General features: G+C 44.0%; 1 long non-coding RNA gene across 2 annotated transcripts; it reads left to right on the top strand.

Annotated features, from left to right (window-relative positions):
- Window positions 1-3,007: 3,007 nt before the first annotated feature.
- On the top strand, window positions 3,008-6,379 carry LOC125921691 (uncharacterized). 2 transcript variants are annotated; one of them, XR_007457456.1, is made up of 3 exons: window positions 3,008-3,381; window positions 5,492-5,637; window positions 5,870-6,379. It is a non-coding gene; the product is annotated as an uncharacterized LOC125921691 (long non-coding RNA). The 2 variants fall into 2 exon arrangements; XR_007457457.1 differs by having other exon boundaries at window positions 3,010-3,374.
- Window positions 6,380-20,375: the final 13,996 nt, after the last annotated feature.

Genomic DNA, 20,375 nt, shown 5'->3' with positions numbered 1-20,375 from the left:
CTGAGCTGTTAATTTTAGCCATTCTGAGAGGTGTGAGGTGGTATCTCATTGTTTAATTTATATTTCCCTGATGATGGGTAATGTTGAGCGTCTTCTCCTGTGTCTGTAGCCATCGGAATGTCTTCTTTGGAAAAGTGTCTATTCATATTTTCTGTCCATTTCCTAACTGGGTTGTTTGTTTTTTGGGTTTTGAGTTTGATAAGTTCTTTACAGATTTTGGGTACTAACGCTTTATCTGATTTGTCGGTTGAAAATATCTTCTCTCATTCCATCACTTGCCTTTTAGTTCTGTTGATTGTTTCCTTCACTGTGCAGAAGTTCTTTATTTTGATGAGGTCCCAGTAGTTCAAGTTGGCTTTTGTTTCTCTTGCCTCTGGAGACATGCTTAGTAAGAAGTTGCTGCAGCTGAGGTCAAAGAGGTTGTTGCCTGTTTTCTCCTCTAGGATTTTGATGGTTTCCTGTCTCACATTTAGGTCTTTCATCCATTTTGAGTTTAATTTTGTGTATGGTATAAGAAAGTGGCCCAGGTTCATTCTTCTGCATGTGGTGTCCAGTTTTCCCAACACCATTTGCTTTAGAGACTGTCTTTTTTCCATTGAATAGTCTTTCCTGTTTCATCAAAGATTAGTTGGCCATAAATTTGTGGGTCTGTTTCTGGGTCCTCTATTCTGTTCCATTGATCTATGTGTCTGTTTTTGAACCAGTGCCATACTGTCTTGATGATTACAGCTTTGTAATACAACTTGAAGTCCGGAATTATGATGTGTCCAGCTTTGGTTTTCTTTTTCAACATTATTTTGGCTATTTGGGGTCTTATCTGGTTCCATACAAATTTTAGAATCATTTGCTCTAGCTCTGTGAGAATGCTGGTGCTATTTTGATGGAGATTTCATTGAATGTGTAGATTTCTTTGGGTAGCGTGGACATTTTAATGATATTTATTCTTCTAATCCATGAGCATGGGATGTTTGACCTCACCTTAACTTGATTATACCGGCAAAGACCCTTCTTCCAAATAAGGTCACATTCATAGGTACCAGGAGTTAGGACTTGAACATAATCTTTTTTGGGGACACAATTCTACTCACTATACTTAGCATGGTTTTTTCAGGGAGGTCTATGCTGGCAAGCCAGACAGTTTCTCCTTCAATCTTCCATAGAAATCCCATATATCACTTGCCGTGCCTGGTTCTGGGACCCAACACAACTGGAAAGTCACTCTCCCCTCCTGTGACACTCTCTGCCTCACTCTTACTCCATGTTTCCCTCACTTCTTTACCCCATGAGGTTGGGTCTGGGGTCTGGCCAGAAGCCCCTGAGTTGCCATCAGCTGATATCTTTCTATTGATTGCCCTCTTGGGTTTAGAGAAAGCAGCAGACTCTAAGGGTGACTTGAGATTCTAAAGACTTTGCCCAACAACTGCAACTTTCACCTCATGGGTTATGGTCTATATTTTGCAATAAGTAAAAGAAGGAATCATGAGTGGTGGCAGCAAGTCTGGTGTTTGGGTTTCTGCACTGAGTCTAAAGACCACAAAGAAATCTGGGAGGAGAGGTGACTGCAGTGGACATCTGCAGAGTGTTCCAGAACTCATGGTTCCTCCAAAAGGTGCGGGTGCACACAGACACCAAGCCATCAGTAGGCTCTTTATGCGAGGCTTCAGGGAGTGACCAAAAGGACAGCTGATTTAGGAATCCTAATTGGTGAACAGGCCCTGTTATGGCACAATGTGGAAAGAAACACTGTGGTCTTGTCCTTCATAGAAGGAAGAACAAGCTTGCATTCTAGTCTGATTTAAAGTTGGGAGCTAGAGGTCCAGCTCAACTTTACCACTCACCAGCCATGGCTTTCAGAAAGGAGTTGGTGGAGCTATACACAGACATCTCACTTTATAGATGGAGCAAATGTAGAGTAAGGTCTCCCCACGGGGCTGCAGTGGACAGGAGCCCTGTTCCAGGACTAGCGCTGGTTTTTCCCGCCACTCCGCTGCCTCCTTTCACAGGAAGGGCTGGGAAGGCCGTGGGCTGGAGTGGAGTTGAAACCCCTGCTTGATGGTACCCATCGTGATTTTTTTCGTGTGAAACAACAGCAAAGCAGCAGTAAACAAAAGCCTTTTTAAGATTGAAAAGTGAAAAACACAGATGAAGTATTTATTGGATCCCATGGAAATTAACAGGTAATAATCCTAACCCGCCGGGTCCTTCCCTTCCCCTTTCCCAAACAAAATCAAACTAATTGTGCTGGCATCCACCCATGTTTGAAAAACTGAATTGAACCAGACAGGTGAGCAAGTAGACAGAACCTGAGGGTGTTACCTTAACCCTTGAACCAGCCTGGACCTGCTATCTAGCTCTTTCGTCATCCGTGAAATGGGCATAAAAGAGGTGTTGGCCTCGTAGGACTTTGCTGAGTGATACACAGAGTTCTTAGAGCATCACATGGCTCATAGCACATGTTCATTGTTGTGGTTGTTATGAAGCAAGAAACCTCTTTATATCCCTCACACATACCAGTGCCTCTTACTTAAAAGATTTCTGTCCACTCTTCCTTCGTTGATTATGTTTGTTTACTTTCATATTGTAAAAATAATATTTGCTCTCAGTGAAAATTAGAAAAAGTGTAAAAAAATCACGCGTGAGCTCTGTTTTTTATTGTACTTTCATATTTTATTTTATTATTTTTTAAAAAATATTTTTATTATTTTTGAGACAGAGAGAGACAGGGCATGAGCAGGGGAGGGGCAGAGAGAGAGGGGCACAGAGAATCCGAAGCAAGCTCCAGGCTCTGAGCTGTCAGCACAGAGCCCGACGCAGGGCTCGAACTCACGAACCGTGAGATCACGACCTGGGCCGAAGTCGGACACTTAACCGACCGAGCCACCCAGGCGCCCTGTACTTTCATATTTTAAACATGCATACACATCATTATTTTCATAAAATTGGGATCTTACAACCGTTTTGTATGCTTATTTTTAAATTTAGTATTACGTTCTGAGAATTTTTTGATGTCATCGGATATCTTTTGCAAACGAGCATGATTGGAAGCACACGGTGCCACGTGAGGATGCAGGCGGAGGTTGGGGTGATGCTTCTACAAACCACTGGATGCCAAGGATTGTCACTAAACCCCCAGGAGTCAGGAGAGAGGAAGGAACAATGCTCTCTTCCACTCTCAGGCGCAACTAACCCTGCTGACACTTTGATTTTGACTTCTCGCCTCCAGAACTGTTCCGATTCAAGGACGATACGACATCACAAGATCACTTGAACTCCATCGTGATAGGGCCCGCAAAGAGCTGAACGGAGGGGGCGTCGTCAACGACGTCAGCTGCTCTCCATCACACGTTCACCTTGGAAGCACACCGACCAAGAAGGTAGATAGTAAGTTAGCCCATTCTTTATCTTCTGTCTTCCTGGCAATGAAGACACATTTTAAAACTAGAAGATCAAGCAACTATACCACCAAGCAAACCAACAAAACCAAGAACGGCCAGAGGTAGAGGAGGTAACATCCGGACGATATGGAGAACCTTCGTTGTGTTTCCGTGGCAGGGTCCAACTGCATTTGTTTTTGCATGGATAGGTGGCTGTATTTTAAGCTCCGTACTCTCCCTCTTTCCGCCTCCTCTGATGTGAATCAATAGCCATGGATGGTGTCTGTGTCTTTCTGGAATTTTTAGTGTTTTCCATTGGTTCAGCCTATAGAGGTTTTGCATACTTTTTGGCAGATTTCTGGATACTTGATTTTTTTAGTTGATAATTTATTTAAATTTTATTTCGAAACTCTTTGTCACTGGTATATAGAAATATTATGGGTATCTATATATCTACACTATATATAGAAATATATATACACGCATATATTTGTATAAACACATATATGAACACACACATATATATGTATTTCCAACACATTTAAAAAACAATTTTTTTAATGTTTATATATTTTTGAGAGAGAGAGAGAGAGAGAGAGAGAGAGAGAGAGAGACCAAGTTTGAGTGGAGGAGGGGCAGAGAGAGAGGGAGACACAGAATTCCCTCTCAGGCTCCAGGCTCCGAGCTGTCAGCACAGAGCCTAATGGGGGCTCAAACTCACAGCCATAAAATCACAACCTGAACCGAAGTCAGACGCTCAGCCAACTGAGCCACCCAGGCACCCCTCTCCAACACATTTTTAAAGTATTACTAATTCTATTAAATTGTCTGTAGACTTATTTGGATTTTTTACTTATATTATCTTATTATCTGTGGTTATTGAGGATTTTGTTTCTCATTATACCATTCTTAAAGTTTCATTTTTTTCTCTTGCTTTGATATAATGCATAATATCCCCATTGGTGAGTAGAAACTGTGACTGAAATCGCTAAATAGAAATTGTGTCCACTTGTTTTTATCTGGATCCCAGAGCAAGGCGTACAGTGTTTTAATATTAGGGGTTTCACAGATACACTTTATCGGAAAAACAGATGCCTTCTTCTTTTTCTAATTTGCTATGTTTTTTTTTAAACGAACTGGTATTACATGCATTGAACATTTTTTCTGCATCTGTTGAGATGATTGTATTTTTTAAATTATTAATGTAGTTGATTACATTAGTTGACATTCAATCGTTAAACCAAATTGGCATTCCTCAAATAAACCAATTTTTTCATGACGTGTTACAAAAATCAGCCCGATTTCCATTGCCTATAGATTAGTCTATGGGTTAGTGCCTCTCAAACTTGCGTGTGGCTACACGCCTTTTGGATCTGATTAACACAGACATGCTGATTCACTAGTTTTTGTCTGGGGCTGCGGGTTCTTTATGCAGCTTCCACGTGATCCTGAAGCTGGTCCATGGACCACACTTTGAGAAGCAAGGCTATAGACATATGTGATTAGTGATTTATTGATAGATGTGTCAATTAATTTTTTTGACTTCTTAAAATAACTTTCTGATGAGCCTTGAATTTAAGTATTTTCCTATATTGAATTTAAATATTTTCCTATTGAATTGGTAGGTCAAAGACCTTAAAACTTACTGCCCAATGGTTCTTCTTTTTTTAACATTTATTTATTTTTGAGAGAGAGAGAAAGAGAGAAAGAGCACGAGCAGGCGAGGGGCAAAGAGAGAGGGAGACACAGAATCCAAAGCAGGCTTCAGGTTCTGAGCTGTCAGCACAGAGCCCGATGTGGGGCTCAAACTTAAACTGTGGGATCATGACCTGAGCTGAAGTCAGATGCTTAACCAACTGAGCCACCCAGGTGTCCCAATTGTCCAATGCTTCTGACAAAGAATGTATACATTGTGGTCCCACCATCAATATTAAGATCTCCTCTACCTAGTAAATGGAAAGCTTTTAAAAACTGACTATGGGGATGGGGACAATTGCCTTCAGGTTATTGGCAGAATTCAGTTCCTTGGGACTATGGGATTGGGGTCACCATTTCCTTGCGGGCTGTTGAACGGTGACTGTCCTTAGCTCCTACAGGCCACCTGCATTTCTTTTCAGGTAACCTTCCTCCATCTTCAAGACAGCAATGACTATTGAGCCCTTCTGCCTTCTGCCACCAGCCAGAGAAAACTCACTACTTTTAAGGGCTCACGGGGTTACACTGCCCTCACCTCCGCCCCCAATTGTAAGCTCAGCTGTGCCAGGTAATATGGCATGATGTTATGATGGGGTCATCTTGTCATATTCACAGATTCTGGGAAGTGAGATAAGATAACTTTGGGGGGTCTATTTAGAAAGTCTGCCTACGATTCCATCCAAGTACAATTTGTCATTTTCTCATTGCTTTCTCTGTTTTAACCAGTTCTATTCCTCTGTGCCTCTGCATTCTCACATTCTCAACCCTGTTTTTGCCTTTGTATTTATCTCCTATGTCAGGGTTAATGACGTTCCTAAGGCAATCAGAATAAGAATGGAAACCCAGCAGACAGATTGTAAACTAAAAGTCGCTTTGATGACCAAGAGCATCACTTCTCCGAACATTTGTTAACAAAGTCTTTGGAGGATGAATAAATTTATGAGCTTCTGCTGTGAGGTTGAAATTTTTCTATTTGATTTTGAAGGTTCATTAGAGTGAAATTTATGCACTGAGTGGAAGACCATTTCCCCAACGTGCCCAGGAGCTGCTCTTTTCCAGGCAAAGAACCTTTCCAGATTTCTGAAAACTAGATCCAGAACAGTGAACTTATTGATGCAATTACCCGCCAGGTCAACTTAGCGCCCAAGGAAACCCTGCCTGTTAGGATTCAAACCATGCTGTCCTTGCAATGAGATGAGCCTGTTTTGACATCCTCAACTGGGGGTGGCCTCACCACGTGCCACACATGATGGAAAAATGCCGTTGTGTTTCCTCCTAACGTAAAATTACAAAAATTCTCTTTGAAACAATTCTATTGGTCAATGCATTTGTTTTGGTTCCCCTGGAAGGGAGAAGCTTCTATGTAAAAGCATGTCTACTCTACCACGACTTCACCAAGTCAAAATTATTATTGAAGGAAACTTTGCTAGTTTGATAGATGAATAATGATGTTTCAATTTGAGTGAGGCACAAAGCATTTCAGGCTAATTACTCATGTATGTTTCCAGTTCTGATTCTGTTCTTGCCCATTTTGCACCGGGTTGTAAACACATCATGGATTCAAAGTATCACCATTTTACCTGTGATATTTCTGATACGCATCTTGTCCTTTAACATTTTGCTTATTTTTGGACATAGGGACAGTTCAAACTCTCATGAGGTAATTAAAAAATGTTTTAGTGTTTATTTTTGAGAGAGAGACAGAGACAGAGACAGAGTGTGAGCAGGGGAGGGGCAGAGAGAGAGGGAGACACAGTGTGAAGCAGGCTCCAGGCTCTTGAGCTGTCAGCACAGAGCCCGACGCGGGGCTTAAATTCATGAACCACGAGATCATGACCTGGGTTGAAGTTGGATGCTTAACTCACTGAGCCACCCAGGTGCCTCAAGATATATATATATATTTTTTAATTTGACATCTCTCATCATTTTTTTAAGCTCAGAAGTTCACTTTTTTATCACAAGATCAGGTACATATTTTCCCCCACAGGCTTTTCATTGTTGACTTTTTTTGACCAGGAATTTATTTTGAGGTATGGCTTGAGGTTGGGACGACACCCTCAACACCTGGGTGAGGACCCCTTTCAGCCATGCATGTCAGTCATTTTGAGAAGAAGTCTGATAAATTCAGTTGTCTCCATTTCTCTCCTTTCCCGGGAGCTTTGGCTCCAATGCCCTCAGTGATGGGAGCTCTGCTCTCCAGCTGACTCACCGCTTCCCATGTCCCTGTGGAGGACGCAGCTATACCTGGCCAGGTTATCTCCCCTCCATTGCCATACAGGTGCTGGAAACTCAGACAGGGTCATGGCAGACTGCAGCAACCCTATGGAAGCTTGCAGCTCACAGCTATGAAAATAAGAGCTGGATTTATGAACACCATAAATCAAAACTTTACATTCTCAGTCATTCTTTAGTGGAGCAGGACAGTGTTTTCAGAATTTGCGTGACTCCAAGCAGAAGAGTTCCTACATTTTGACATCCCAATGTTCTATTAAGGCAAGGTAAGTATTGACGTATTCCTTGTACGCTCCTGCCTGTTTTCAGAGGTCCCTGAGGCTTCGAGATTTACTAAATAGTGAGGTTGGACCTACTTATTTTTAAGATTTTATTTTTAAAATAATTATATTCTTCAAAAATTTTTTTGATGTTATTATTTATTTATTTATTTATTTATTCCTTCATTCATTTATTTGAGAGAGACAGCGCGAGTGGGGGAGGGGAAGAGAGAGAGGGGCACACAGAATCCGAAACAGGCTCCAGGCTCTGAGCTGTCAGCACAGAGCCTCGCATGGGGCTCGAACTCACGAACCACGAGATCATGACCCGAGCCGAAGTTGGACACCCAAATGACTGAGCCACCAGGCGTCCCTAAAATAACTATAGGTCCACTGGAATTTGCAAAGACAGTGAAGACAGATTCCATATAACGTTCATCCAATTTCCCCCAATGCTGACATTTTACATAACTGTTGTCCTATATCAAATCCAGGAAACTGACATCGGTACTGTGTGTGTGCAGTCCTTTGCTGTTTTATCACATGTGTAGGTTCCTGTGGCTGCCACCTCAATCAAGATACAAAATTGTTCCATCCACCCAGAGATCTCCCTCATGCTATCCCTTTATTGTTACACCTCATTCCCCTCCCCCCTCCATAACCCCTGCAAACACTAGTCTATTCTCCACCTCTGTGATTTTGTCATTTCAAGCATGTTACCCAAACGAAACCACACAACATATGACCTCTTGAGATTGGCCGTGTTCACTCAGCATCCCACCCTTGAGATCCTTCCAAGTTGTTGCCTGTAAGCATATTTCATGCCTTTTAATTGTTGACGAGTACTCCATGCTGTGGATGGACCTACCAGTCTGTTCAACCATTCACTTATTCAGGGACATTTTGGCGGTTTCCTTTTTGGGGCTACTATAAATACAACTGCTATGAAAATTCAAGTACAGCCAGCTTTTGTGTGGATGCAACTCTTCGTTTCTCTGGTTTCAACGTCCAGGGGTTCTACTGCTGGGTTGTCGGAGAAGCGTACATTCAGATTCTTGAATAAACTGCCAGATTATGTTCCAGAATGGTTGCACCATTTAATATGCTCACTTGCACTGTATGATATACCCAGTTTCTCCGTATCCTCACCAGCACCTGGTATTGTCACTACTTTTTCTTTTGGCCATGCTGGCAGGTGTGTGGTGATACCTCATCCTGGTTTAATTTGAATTCCCCTGCGAGCTAATGATATTGAACATTTTGTCCTGTGCTTATTTGCCATCTCTATGGTCTCTTTGGTGAAATGTCTCTTCATGTCTTCTGCTTATTTTCCAATTGGATTGTTCTCTTTGTTACTGTTGACTTTTGAGAGTTCTTTATATATTCTAAACATGGCCCTTTGTCGGATGTGTGGTTTGTGGATGTTTTTCTTACAGACTTCAGCTTGTCATCATTTTAATGGGGACTTTCACAGAGAAGAAAGTTGGAATTTTAATGAGATTATTTTATTGATTTGTTCTCTTTTGCATTGTGTTTTTGACATCATGTCTAGAACTCTTTGCATATCCTTAGGTCATGGAGATTTTCTACTCTTATCCTCTAAAGGTTTTCTAGTTTCACGTTTTACCTTTAAACCTATGTTCCCTTTGGGTTAGGTTTTGCATGTGGCGTGAACTTTAGTTGGGGTTCATTTTCCCTTGTCCATTGAACCCAAGTTGTTGTAGCATATTTGTTGAAAAGATTATCCTTCCTCCACTTAATTGCTTTTGCACCTGTATCAAAAGTTTTGAATTTTGCCTCTTGCAGAGCACACAGCCCACAGTTCAAAGTCAGATGTGGTGAAACCACCCGTTCTGTGGTCTGAAACATCGCATCCAGGGACAAGCCACGCTGGGGCTCAGTGGTTGTCCTGTATACACTCTTGTTGGTGCTCAACGTGTCATGGAGAGAACCTCGCATCAAGAACAAGTTATTATCAAAGCTGAATACAACAGGCAATTTACTGGCAGGCTGAGCAGAGAGAGAGAGAGAGAGAGAGAGAGTGTGTTACAGTTTGTAGATGGGAGAAAGCATTCTTACTGAAACACGTTGCTTGAGGTATAAGAGGCTTATGGGATCGTCAAAGAGCCAGCTTGGGAACACTGGGTAGGTTCAGAAAAACACTGGTGCACGGTGAACCAGTCTTCAGGACGTAGCTTATAACCGGCGAGCCTTCTTCTACCGTAACCATGCGTATAGTCCTGATTCGGAAACAGTAGAACTGTGTTTCGAAAATGCTGCTCACCCTAACATCTCCCCAGAGAAGTGACAAAAAGAGCCAACTCCAATCTTCTTTGCACAATGGCTGAACTGATGTCCAACTCACAAACGGGATGCAGTTTATTTGCTTCAGTCATGGGACCACGGATTTTCTGAGTGATAAGCTGAGGCCACCCTAACATGAACTTCCACTTGGGAAACCACTCCTTCAAATAGAGCTGCAGTTGGCTTCCCCTTCCAGTTGACTTCTGCTCCTTTGCACACATACCCTGCTCTGGACTTAGGGACACAGGACCGCTGCGTAGGGCAGGGATGGCCAGGTTGAAGGGCCTGCTTATTTTCTGCTGAGGGATTTGACTGAGTGTAAAACAAAATGGCTCCCGTAGCCTCTGGGGTCCAGAACACCGCCGGCTCCATGGAAACCACCAGCAGCCTCTTGCCCAGACCCAGACTGAATGTCTGTTTAAAACAGGCTCTCAGCAATAGTATACCTGGCTGAGAAATTAAAAATGTTTATGACCTGACAGGTGGTCGATTCAAGGACCTGAGTGCAATTTAATTCCCCAAGAAGGAAAACATGGGAAATAAGGGGGAGAATATCCATTAGAGAAGGAAAATACATTTGAAGGATGGTGAAGGACAAAAGTAAATCACGAAGACAGCTGCTTCATCTGACATGCCGGGGCCCAGCCCACTGTCACGGGCACACGGGGCACTGTGCTTGCCTGTCGTGAATAATTTGTGAATCACTCAGGATCTCCAGCAGCTTTTATGTGTTCAACATATTTACTGAGTTCACTCCATGGGTCTGCTAACAGAATGCCGATCTAAAGGGGTTTCAGTGTGAACAGGAAAGAGAAAGCTTTGAAGACCAAGTTACAGTTCTCTTTTTATGCGTGGTAAAATACATATGAAATTTGCCATCTAAACCATTTTTAAGTTACTCTTCAATAGTGCTGAATACTTCCATTCACCACCATCCATCTTGGGAATTTTTTCCTCTTGTGAAATTAAAACTCCATACCTACTAAACACTACCCCAGTTCCCCTCTCCCAAGCCCCTGGCAACTGCTATTATAATTTCTTCTTTATGGTCCTGACTACTCTAGGGAACTCATATAAGTGGAATCATCAGTATGTGTCTTTTGGGGACTGGCTTATTTCACTGAACATAATGTCTTCAAGGCTCATCCATATCTTAGCATATGTCAGAATTTCCTTCCTTTTAGAGGCCGAATAATATTTCATCGTACGTGTATACCACATTTGGCGTGTCCGTTCATCTGTTGAGGGGCACTTGGGTGGCTTCCACATTTTTGCTGTTGTCAATAATTCTTCTAAAAACATGGGTGCACAAATATCTATTTGAGACACTGCTTTCAAATATTTTGGGTATCGACCCAGAAATGGAATTGCTTGACTGTACGGTATTGCCCTAAGATCAAGCAATTCCATTTATCAAAAATAAAAATACAACTTTAACGTGACTATTTTTAATTTTTTGCAGCCATACTGTTGCCATACTGTTTTCCATAGTGGTTGCACCATTTTACATTCCCACCAACAGTGCGTAAGCGTTCTAGTCTTCCCATGTCCTTGTCAACACTTGTTATTTTCTGTTTTGTAATAGTAGCCATCCTAATAGGTGAGGTGATGACCCACTGTGGTTCTCATTTGTATTTCCTTGATGATGAGTATTGTTGAGCATCTTTTCAGGTGCTCATTGGCCATTTGTATAGCTTCTTTGGAAAGATGTTTATTTAGTCTTTTACTCATCTTTGAGCAGTTTTGTTGTTGTTGATTACCGAGCTAGACTTTTGAAAGGCACAGTAGAACTATTTTTGTTTTAAATAAAATATTTTACAATAGTGGGGTGCAGGGAGCTAGGCCTGAAATGGGGAGGCTACAAACCTGTGCCAGCCTCAAACTAAGCTGTTTTTTGAGATTAAGCCAAAAATGTGGCTTCTGTGAATTTCAGACCCATGTCTTTAAAACAAGAAGATGGAAACTTATCTTGTGTTGTTGTCTGAGCAAAGGGATGCTTAGAAGTGTCTAGAAAACGGCCACATGGAAACGATTCCAGGGCCAGAGCTTAGTGCAAAGCAGGTTGTTGTCCATCCAACGTGGAATAATCCACGACCTCTGCTCCCCATTCATTTCATATGCTTCATTTGAAAAGAGGCTGCCCCTAGCTCTACATATTTTCCTACACATTTCTACAACACGTCGTGGGTGGGTTTGAAGGAGTAGAGGTGTGCAGGGGAAGGTGGATGGCACTGGTAGGTTTGATTTATCAAGCGTCCACTGAACACCCACCAGGAAGCTGGCGCTGGGTCTGGTGGGCACTCTGAGGGAAAAAACAGGGAACGACAAGACGTCTGGATGATAGGGAAAACCTGAAGAGTTTCCAAGCTCACTATGGAGAGAAGATGCTGGCCCGGGAACAGTGAAACAGAAACACAGTGGGGTGTAATGATTAGGAAAATGAAGGGACAGACAGAGTTACAAGGATCCGGGAGCATCGTCATCCTGGTCTGGCTCACAGGTTGAACTGATCTCCAGAACAAGTGTCAAATAAGACCGTAATGCTCATTCTCATTCTTACGGTTCACTCTCTTTTCTCAGTTCCTGTCCTTTTGTAGAGGACAGCGGGGAGGCTGAGACAGGGTTGGGAGGGATCTGCCATTGCCTGTTATAGAAGCATCTACTCATTCAGGGAGATCCGGAAAGCTCCCCTTGGGACAGTCAGTTTACCATCTTGGCTGGATGGTCCTTCCCCAAGGTCTAGCTTCAGTGGAGCAGAAAGACACTAAATATCTATCAACCAGGAAGGAAAAGACCAAGTTTTCTTTAGCCAACAGAGGTTATAGGTAATCCTGCTGGCTCTTTTCAATAGTTAAGCAATTGTTGGGCAAGGGAGGCTATAATGCCCTGCAGCATGGGGGCCCAATTGGGATATTAACCCCAGCAGTTTTAATTTTCAGTCTCTTATGGGCTTAATTTTGAAGGCCCGGATCGGGTGCTCAATGTTCATTGAAGATAACCTCCAACCAATTGGCAAGATTGGCCAGGCCAAACACAACTGACAGACTGGACTTTCGTAGGCTGAGAGATCTTCAAGATATTTGTAAGATGATGTCTCCAATAAAATGTTTACTCTTCCCGTCATCCAAATAGGAGCTATTCCTTGGAAGGCCCTTAAGCAATCAGCAGCAGGAGATGGGGCCTCAAAGAACAGAGATAGGGCCCTGCCACGCTGGTTGGGTCTCCTTTATGTTTCACTGGTGATTTTTCAGGATGCCAGGGAAGAGAACCAGGGGCTATGTTCTGACCCCTCCACGGTCAGCTTCGCCTCGCATTTCCCTCTGGCCAAAAGTCTGTGGGAGGTGAGCCCAGGATCCTCAAAGCTGTCCCAATTATGTTTCTATGTCCCCTTGATGTCCGCCTGGCAGATGTCTGTTCGTAAGTAAATGCAAATCAAAACCACAATGAGATATGACGTCATACCCACTAGGATGATTATAATAAAAGAGACAGATGGTAACAAATATTGGCAAGGCTGTAGGTAAATTTGGATCCTCAGAGGTCACTGGTGGGAATATAAAACAGTACAGCTGCTTCAGAAAACAGTCTAGAAGTTCTTCAAAAGGTTAAGCATAGAATTATCATATGATCCAATAATTCCACTCCTAGGTATATGCCCGAGAGAAATGAGGACATGTCCTCTTCCACGGTTCTAGAAAAGCCATTCAGGAGCTATTATGGTTGTTATCCATGTAGGCAGCCAACATGCATTCATTCATATAATTCATTCATTTAACAAATATTGACTGTCTACCAAGAGTCAGGCACTGGGGCATGGTAATAAACAAAACAGAAAAAAGTCCTGCCCTCATCTATCTTACAAGCCAGTGGGGAGAGGGATGCAAGCTGGAATATGTAATAGGTAGGGTTGTTGGGGTCTGGGGAGAGACTGCGATTTTAAATATGATGACCAGGGAAGGCTTCCCTGGGAAAAGGCATAATTTGAATAAAGACCTGAAGGAAATGCAGAAGAGAGTCAGACAGACGTCTGGAAGATTGTTCTAAAAAACCCCCCAAAAGAATGTTCTAGACAAAGGGATGAGCAAGTACAATAGCCCTGAGGAGCAAGTGTGGCGGGCACACGCTGGGGCAATAAGACCAGAGGGGCTGGTGGGGAGTGGGTGGGTGATGGCTTTTCCTCTGAGTGAAATGGGGAGTGCGGAGAATTGGGGTCAAGAAGTAACAGGTATGAGCCGGGTTTCGAAAGGATGCTCTATTTTGTGTGGGATACAGTCGGTTGCTCACTGGTGCTCAGGACAAGGTGGGAGCAGGAAGACCGTTTAGGAGGCTGTGGCAGTAATCCCGCAGGGGACGGTGACACCCTGGACGAGGCAGTCTCAGTGTAGGTGGTGACTCTGCCATTGCCCTTGGAAGAGAGGAGGCAGATGAAGTGACCCAAGCTTTTATCGTACGCTAGAGACAAGGTGGGCGAGTGAAATCCAGAGACGAAGCAGTGGAGAGAGGAGGTCTGGGCTCACAGGCCAGTTGCTGGGTGTTGTTTACACAACTGAGGAAAATGGCTGGCGTCCTAGTCAAAGGATGGCTGCTGCCCATCTACTATGAAATGACGGAATTAATCTGCTTGCTGGGTTCACTGTAAATGGTGGTGAAGAAGCAACATTAGTAAATTGAGAGGATAAAGTTGCTTTCCTGGTTTGATTTCCAAATCACAGGAAGAAAAACACCGAATCAGTTCAGTGAGCAAACACATACAGGCGTTTCTGAACCACAAGGCGGAAAACCATTTGCGTTTTCTTTCATGGCGGGTTTTCTGGATTGTCCAAGGAGAGAGCACCATCATTTCCTTCCATTTCTGTCTTGTACTTTCACTTCCTTCCCACTCTGTTTTTTTCTTTTTTTCTTTTTTTCTTTTGTCTTTTTGTTTTTTGATTGTTATTTATAATTGCCTCTTGTGGGTGGTTCAATCTCACTCTGTGGACAATAAAGCAAAAAATATCTACAAGAAAATAGAAAATGGACAGGTCTGGAAAAACTTCTTTATCTAAGAATGTGTAATTAGGAAGAGATATTTACTTTAGGAAAAGTGCTCCTTTAAAATTTTTGAAAATGTTAAAAATTTTATTTAAATCTAAGTTAGTTAACATATCATGTAATAATAATTTCAAGAGTTGAGTTTAGTGATTCATCCCTTACCTATGCATGTAAGTGATTCATCACTTGTATACAACACCCAATGCTCATCCCGACAAGTGCCCTCTTCAATGCCCATCGCCCATTTAGCCCATCTCCCCACCCAACACCCCTCCACCCACCCTCAGTTTGTTCTCTGTATTTAAGAGTCTCTGATGGTTTGCCTCCCTCTCTGTTTTTATCTTATTTTCCTTCCCTTCCCCCGTGTTCATCTGTTGTGTTTCTTACATTCCACACATGAGTGAAATCATATGATGTCTGTCTTTCTCTGACTGACGTATTTCGTTCAGTATAATCCCCTCTAGGTCCATCCACATTGCTGCAAATGACAAGATTTCGTTCTTTTTGACTGCTGAGTAATGTCCCATTGTATATATACCACATCTTTTTTATCCATCCATCTGTCAGTGGGCATTTGGGCTCTTTCCACAATTTGGTTGTGGTCAGTAGCACTGCTATAAACATTGGGGTGCGTGCTTTTCATGCGTGATCCCGACGTGCCGCCCTCTCCTCCTGTCTCTTTCTCTCTCTGTCCTCTCTCCGTGGACACGGTCCCCTACCCTCTGCAGCTCTGCGGCTTTGCTGTCCCCCAATTCGCCTCTCCGCACCGCATACCTGCCGAGTTCTGTGGCTCGAGTTCCGCAGACTGCTGCGTTAACTCTCAGGTAAATTTCCTAGGTGTTCGAAGCGATCTGATGCTGGTGGAGCTGCATTTCAGGGATGGGACAAGCTCAGGGTCCCCATACTTCTCTGCCACCCTAACTCCTGTCCTCGGAAAAGTGCTCCTTGATTGAACTTCAAACGCGTTTTGAATGTTCAAACTTGGATTTCCTCGCAGCATTTGAGGAATGCAATTGTAACTTCCAAACCTGGGAACCTGTTGTAGGTGCTGAGGATCCAGAAGTGAATGGGTAAAACCCCAGGGGGGATAGGGCTATGGCCTAATCCAAAGGTTTCGCCCTAGGAACTCAGAAAAGGGTAAACGAGCACAAGGCTTCAGTTCAGGGTTGTGACGAACACAGACACACACAGACACAGGCAGGAACGTGGGCGATAATCGCGGTAGGCATTCAGATATACGACTCAGGGATGCACTAGGGTCGAGGCAGGGCCGCACGGGGGTGGCGGGAGGGGTTCAGGACCCGGGAAGCAGGCTGTGGTTTGGGAGTCGGGATTTACGGACTGGGGCTCCAGGCAATTTCACGTGGAGAAGTAGAGGGAGGTGAGGCCGGACGAAGCAGCCAACGATTCCCTTTTAAAATGCAAAGCGGAAACTACTTCGTCATCATTTGACTGATCGTAAGATTGAAGCTGGACAATTTCGTTCCAGATCGTAAACCAGTTGCCCTCTTGCGCAAGATGAACTGCCAGAAGGACCTACTGGCTCTACTCCGGTGGTGGGATGAGAAACAATGCGCGTGACAGGTTGCCTGGGAATTGAGACATAACAATGAGGGTCCGACCCTGGGATTCCGTTCTCTGCAAGGGAAATCAGGAGGGGAAACCGCTGCGAACTGTGGGGAGAAAGCTGGATTCCAAAATGGCCAGAGAGGCTTTTCTACGGATGTTTGAATGTAACACATTCGGAGACTGTCAAAGAGGTACCTTAAAAGCGAACACTATGTTCTGGCTACAATGGAAATTAATGAACTCCTGTTCTTTCAGAGCAGCTAAGTAAGATGGCATATGCTATTTTTAGCAACTGAAAAACGTTTCTTTGATTTCGGTCTTATTTTATTTTGCCTTGGGAGAGACACATAGCCCACCCTCAGGTACTGGACATGATCCTCCTTTATAGCCCAGAAGTGAGGAGAGGGTGTCTTAGAGCTGAGCTCCCTGCTCCTGGCTTTACCGCCGTTTCATCTCTCGGTGCCTCAGTTTTCTCATCTGTCAAATGGGATGATGGTGATAGCGGTATCCATTTCACAGGGTTGCTGGTGGATGATCGTTAGCACTGGTACAGCAGCTGGCCGGCACTCTGCAATGTTGGCCGTGAGCCCCGCGGTCTGCTTTTCTATCCATTCCCCACGCTCTGGAGCTAACCAGTGTGTTTCTTGCTTACTATAGACTTCCTCATGCCTTATGTACATTGCAGGGTTCCCAGTCTTCCTGGGGGAAGAGCTACTTTTCATGGGCAGCAGCCTGGTCAGCAGCTGCGGGAGGGATGGAAAACCTCAGACGACGTCTCCGTGAGGCCCACAGATGCTGGAGATGGGGCCAGAGGTTCATCTTCTCCCATAGTGCATGTCTCGGGCAGTCCCTAGAGACCTCTGCTGAGCATTAGTTATGGCGGCAACTGGTACATCAGGAGTCATCAGGTAAGGTTTCCAGATCCACTGGGCGAATCATTTTGATCAAGCATAAGGTTGAGTGGTAAAAGTTGTTGTCATTTATATGGGTTAGAAATGATGCACATTGGCCGTCTCGTATGATTCAACCTAATATTTCAGGTTTCCTACCTCCGTTCGTTAACGCATATGATTTCTGACTTTCTAGCTGGAGCCACCCATGTCACAGGCTGCATTAGTGAGCTCGGAGGAAAAAAAAACCCACAATTCCACTCTACATCTCACCTGAAATCCTTAACTGAAGCACTTTGTGCTAGTCGTTCGATAACATTTACTAGATCCTCTGTATGCTGAACACGAGACAACGCTTACCCACTAGGTGTTCAGTCTAAGATCGGTAAAAGTCATTATCTTCACCATCCGCCATATGTAGACACACTCAGCCTCCCCGGGTGGCCGCCAGGAATATGCCGAAGCATTTGGGGAGGTCATGAAAGGACTCCAGGTGGAGTACGGAGTATGAGAAGCGTGCCAACCATATGCACGGGCTGACTTTGGAAGCATCTGGGGTATGACTTGTATATATGTGGAAGAAAAGGCAGCTCTCAAAGGGATTCCCACGATCCAAACTCTCTCTTTGTGCCTGCTGTCACTTTCGGTGCAGGGATTCCCAGGTTGTCCACGAATAGCATGGTGGAGAAACTTCCGTTTATTCCAGCTCTGCCTCACTCCTCTTGACCACAGGCACTGTGATGGTGGTCCTCTCCCGTTCCCATGCTGTTCTTGCCGGGCACTGGTCTCCAAAGAGTTGGTCGTTTCTTCCTTCACGCCTCTTAGGAATAATTCAGAGAGTTTTCAGACTTTGCATCTCACACGCTAGAAGCCTGATATTTCTTCGGTGACCATCTTCGACCGAAAGTTTTGCTTCTCTTTAAAACACGTTGCCACCTGCTGGATGATAGACCAGCCTTAGAGATATATCAGCCAGGATAGGGTAGGCAAAGCTGCAGGAACAAATAACCCCAAGATCTCAGGGACTGAAACCACAAAGGCTTATTCTTGCTTCCACTGTGTGTCCGTTGCAGTTTATCTGGGGCCTCTGTGAACACTGGTTTCACTGGGACATGCTGGCCGCGACAGCTCCAGCTCTGTGCTTCCATAGTAGCTCAAGCCGGAAAAAGAACACGGGTTCTTAAAGCCTCTATCTGAAAGTGACACGTGGCTTTTGAAGTCACGTGACCACACGTAGCTTCAAGAGGAGGCAAGAGAGTGCGGTCAATCTCTCACACAGGAATCAGAGGGCTGGAATTATCGAGCGAAGGCCAATGATGACCGCTGCCCGTGGCCAGCGGGAAAGCACGCGTGATGCTCGAGCTTCCTCTCGCTATTGGAAGAGCTCCGTCCAATATCTTTGTGTGCGCAACTGGTTGTGGTATTTTGGGTTTTTTAAAAGGAAGGAAGGAGTTGCATTCTGCTTCCTCTGTTGGAGAGAGAAGGGGGAGATGACTTCTGATGTGGTTGTATGAGACCATAATGATAGGATTGACGGAGCAGGTGGGTGTGGAGGTGTGCCCAGCGATGGACCCTCACTGATCCATGAGAAGCTGGTAGGATTTTTTAATCTAAAACTGAGGTGAATTTTATCATAAGCTCTAACATCTTTGTTTTCTTATAAGAGTAATATGTGTTTAAAACCTAAAAAGCAGCCTAAAAGTAAAGCAGGAAAAAAAAAAAGATTGATGGATGTGTATAAGAAGCATGCTCTTAAGAAAGACCTTTCCGGGGCGCCTGGGGAGCATCCGACTTCAGCTCGGGTCACCATCTCGCGGTCCGTGAGTTCGAGCCCCGCGTCGGGCTCTGGGCTGATGGCTCAGAGCCTGGAGCCTGCTTCCGATTCTGTGTCTCCCTCCCTCTCTGCCCCTCCCCCGTTCATGCTCTGTCTCTCTCTGTCTCAAAAATAAATAAACGTTAAAAAAATTAAAAAAAAAAAAGACCTTTCCGGGGGCACCTGGGTGGCTCAGTCGGTTAAAGGTCTGACTCTTTATCTTGGCTAAGGTCATGATCTCCTGATTCGTGAGGTCGAGTCCTGTATCGAGCCCTGTCCCTGTGCTGATAGCACAGAGCCTGCTTGGAATCCTCTGTGCCTCTCTCTCTCTCTCTCTCAATAAATAAATAAACATTAAAAAAAGAATGACCTTTCTTAAATTCAATTTTGTTCAGAAGACTGTTTTCTTAGACATCAACATGTGAGTGTGAGTTAAATGATTTATGAGAAAAATTGTTAAAATTGTAAGTTTTACCGCAGACTTGGTTTTCTCATTACAAGTAAATCTTTAAAATTTGAAGGAGTTTTAGGCTTACAGAGAAGTTGCCAAGGCAGGGTAGAGTGTTTCCCCTGGAGATCACTCACCCAGTTGTAGCCTCCCCCAGCGTCTCATGCTAGCACGGTGCGTTCGGAACCAACACGGAAACATCACCGTTAACTAAACGAAACAGACTTTATGGGCACACAGGTTTACTTTTAGACACCCGTAATATCTGCCTCCGCATCCATTTTCCACAGCACTTATTAAAGGTCTCAGGCTTTCTCTCTCTCACTCTTGAATACAATTACCTGATTTAAAACATCTGCCTCAAATTCCTGGAACTCATTTGCATGGCGAAAGAACGCTTCCTATTATTTCCAGTAGGTGCTTTTTACAGGCGGTAGTCTAAGTGGCATAACTAAGCCACCACTCAATAGGCCCTCCTCATAACGATTATCATCATGTTTAGTGAGTCATCCACTTAGTGAGGCTCCTAATGAAACGGAGTGTTTCCGTGCCTTACAATTATTTTCTTATTCCTCTTTATTCTGTGTTATTAAAAGAAAGAGATGGGGAAGCTGTGTCAGTCAGAGTCCTAGAAGGGAGCAGATGATGTGCTCAGGCAGGGCAACTGAGGACACTTCAGTAAGACATCTAATGACAAGACAAGTTAAAGGACATGCTGGGGGACAGAGGGACACTCTGGAGCAACAGCACTGGGGAGCT

The sequence above is a fragment of the Panthera uncia genome, chromosome C2, assembly GCF_023721935.1.
Source record: "Panthera uncia isolate 11264 chromosome C2, Puncia_PCG_1.0, whole genome shotgun sequence".
In the NCBI taxonomy this organism is placed as follows: Eukaryota; Metazoa; Chordata; class Mammalia; order Carnivora; family Felidae; genus Panthera; species Panthera uncia.
This window is presented reverse-complemented; position numbering and strand designations above follow the sequence as displayed.